Below are 3,799 nucleotides of genomic sequence, written 5' to 3' on the forward strand. Positions count from 1 at the left end.
GATGCCTTCACTGACCCCGCAGCTGTCCCGAACTTTTTCAGCGAAGCCTCGGTGTGGCTGAGAGGTGAAGCAGGGCTCGTCCTCCTCCCTGCAGCTCTGTCTCTGTCTGTCTGTCTGTCTGTGTGCAGCAGCAGCAGCAGCAGCAGCAGACCGGCCGGTGTCTGCTCCGTCCTCCCTCCCCTCACTCCTCCGTTACGCCGCTCCTGTCTGCTCTGAGCGCGTCTGGACTTTTCGTCCCCCCGCAGAGAGACTCCGTGAAGAGCTGCGTCTCAGACACGACTCTCCCTCCGTCCTCATGTCACTTCAGCTCACCTCACGCCTGGAGGTCAAGTGGGCAGGTAAAGCACGTTGAGTAAATAATGACCTCGGGCTGAATAAAGTTAACCAACACACACAGAAGAACAATACACATCGATCCAGCGCGCCGCACTGCTCCTCCTCTGCCGCTAGAGGGCGCCACAGTCTCACATGTCCCAGTGGAGCGGAGAGCGATGTAATGTAACTGGTAATCAGATTACAACCAGCCCAGATTACACTTGAAAATATAAGAAATGAGACTCTGGCCAGGTATTACTGGTACTGATTTGGTTAAGTCTTTGAATGATGGCTATTTTAACATTGGGATATTTTTTAATAATAACCAAAGCTCTATTATATATGTTTCTCAAGGGGGGATTTTATTTGACCAACAGTAATAAGACATTTAATTTGCATTGAAAATGTTTTGAGATGTTTAAAGTGAAAAAGAAACAAATATTTCTGGAGCTCAGGTTTTTGTGGCTGCATCAGTTTTTAGAAAAAGTAACATAATGTTGGTGTAATCCAATGGTGTATGTTAAAAAATTGCCATGTAATTTGTATTAAGTAACTGACTACATTTCATCATTCATTATATCTTATCAAGACTTGCATTTGCAGATTTGATGATTGAAATCCTTTGTTAATGACTTATTCACATATAACTCTAACATCTCTCTGGGCTGTCAGCGCCATCTTTAGTTCGTAGAAAGAAACGCAGCCAAAGTGGAGGTGTGAGAGAATGTTTCTATTGGACCAGAGATTAATCTAAAATAAAGGACATTAAAAACAGATGCACATGCTGAAGAAAAATAAAGTTGTGTATATATGAAAACACAAATCAGTCCAAATAAGTCAAGACATCTGGTACACCATATGACCAAAAGTATGTGGATACCTGCATCCACAACACACTCCTGTGCAAATATTTTTTGATAGGCTGGGCGAGATTAATTAGTTACAACCAAGATCCCTTTTAATGACGCATGTTGCATTTTTTTGTATTTAACACAGTTTGGTAGTGAGTTTCAAAGGCAATTCTTGTCCTTACAAATCTCACTTTAAGATCCATTTTGTATCAGTTTTTGAGCATTTGATTGAAGCTCCAGAACTTCTACTTAATGGGCCTTTGAGATTATTTTATCAACTATAGCTTCTAAATGTATAGCTACTGTGTAGGGAGGCACTCATTTCCAATCCAAAGAGAAATCCAGCGAGAGAAAGTATTTTCTTAACTTGTTCTGGCCTGCACAGAGTCATGACCTCAACCCCGTCTTGCATCTTGGGGATGAAGTGGAGCACAGACTGCGGGCCAGATCTTATCAGACAACATCAGTGGCGAGTACTCTTCAGGCTGAATGGAGGCAAATCTCTGCAGCCAGGTTATGTTTTGTAGAAAGCCTTCAATGTTATAGCAGCATGTTAATGTTCATGGTTTTTAAATTAAATGTTCAATAATCACATATGGGTGTAATTTCTTGGCTTTGTAGTGCACAAACACCACAAACTATCAGAAAAAAAGCGATCATCATCAAAGTCCTTGGTCTACATCAGGGTTTTGTCATGCTCATCAGGGTTTTCTGGATGTTCATCAGGATAAACTGGCTACTAGGTTTAAACATGTAGCCATAATATACTGTACTAGTGCGCTGGGTCTTTAAAATGGGGAGCAGCATGTGTTTCTTCACTGGTAATACTTGTTGTGAAGGCCTCATCCACCAGAGAGCAGACTGAGATCAGGATTGTCCCAGTCCTGCTCTACAAAGTTTATGTATTTCAGATGTTTGATGCTCTATAGTACTTTTGTTTTATAAGCTGTGACTGTAAGATGATCTGTTCAAAACCCCAAAATATAATAAAACAGTAAAGGTTGCGCCAAGGTGTATTGTTTTTCAGGGGAAATATTACCAGTTACTCCAATCACTTAAGAACTTATAAGAGATATTTCCTATATCCTAGCATTTCTGAAATGCTTTTGAATATCAATATTAATATTTTAAGGTGTATCGTGATATCACCTAAAAATATTGCAATATTATTTTAAGGCCATATCACCCAGCCCTATTCAGACTTTGGTATGACTTTAAACAGTGCAGAATATTATTCTGTTGTTATGTTTTATCATTTAATGATTACCCATGGTCCTTTGATCGTGTAAAATTATTCAAGTCCAGCATTTGTTTTTTAACCAACCTCCCCCTTACATCCAAAATCTGCTGGTTTAATTAAAGTCATCTCTCCAGATAAACAACGTGTTGAGGACGAGGCAGAGCTGTGGTCTGTGTCCTCCCCACATTCCTGAGGGCAGAGAGTGTCCTCCCTGCTTCACGCTCCAGCCCGCCGCATGAAAGGACCGTCCTCCACACCACACAGCTGCTCACAGAACCACAAGGGGTCAAGCACGACCGAGGCCGCATGTCTTATAGTGTGGGAAAATATGCTTCTCTATAGCTCTATATGATACACAGCAGTGCTGTAACTTGAATCTATCCTGAACTGAAACTTGAACTGAAAGTTTACTGAACCAAGCTTTAATAACCTGACTCAACACACCTGTTGTAACTGAAGTTAGTTAGTTAGTTTCTAAGCCTAAATTATGACTTAAGACTAAATGTTAACCCACTAAGTAAAACATAAATACATAATGAGTCTAATTTAATACTTTGTATATATAATTAGAACTTTCTGCTGCTAGTGAAAGGTGTGATTCTTTCTACATACTTTCTAAATCCAGCAATATTTAAGTACCAGGTAAACAAATTAACTTCAATAGACTATCAAGTCAAGTCACGTAAATTACATCTATATATTTATATATTATAGAGCTTTACAAGCTGTCCTTAGACCCTCGATTCAAATAAGGAAAAACTCCACGAAACGACCCTTTAACAGGAAGGAAATGGAAGAAACCTCGGGGAGAGCAACAGAGGAAGGATCCCTCTCACAGGACAGACAAATGACAGTATATTACAAATTATGATAACAAAAAATACTGTTACATGCCAACTGTAAAACATTAGTGAAGAAAGTGGATCTAGGAGGACGTTGAGGAACCTCACGTGTCTCCAGATAGGTAGGACCTGAGCCACATGACCTCATTTAGAGACCTAGAGACTCTAAACAGACCTGGAGAGAGGACAAGCCACACAAACTAGAAAAAAGGCAAGCACAGCCTTGAGACAGACAGACAGAGAGAGAGAGAGAGAGAGAAACTCCTTGGGAGCAAATCCAGATCCAAACATCACCGACAGCCAAGAAAGAGAGAGAGAGAGAGAGAGGTCCCAGGACGGTCCAGCAAAGAGAAGCCTGGGTGAAAATAGAGGAGAGGGAGGAGCAAACCAGGGAGATGGAGAGAGAGACCACACAGCTTGGCAGCTTGTGGAAAACAAAACCAAACACAACAGAAGGTTAGAGAAATGCAGTGGTTGTTGGAAAGTTGGACGTTTGTTAATTTCTCGTCAGCAGCATAGATTCACTGAGAGAGTGAGACTGATCCGCTGGT

Source organism: Pagrus major, chromosome 2 (assembly GCF_040436345.1).
Source record: "Pagrus major chromosome 2, Pma_NU_1.0".
Taxonomy (NCBI): domain Eukaryota; kingdom Metazoa; phylum Chordata; class Actinopteri; order Spariformes; family Sparidae; genus Pagrus; species Pagrus major.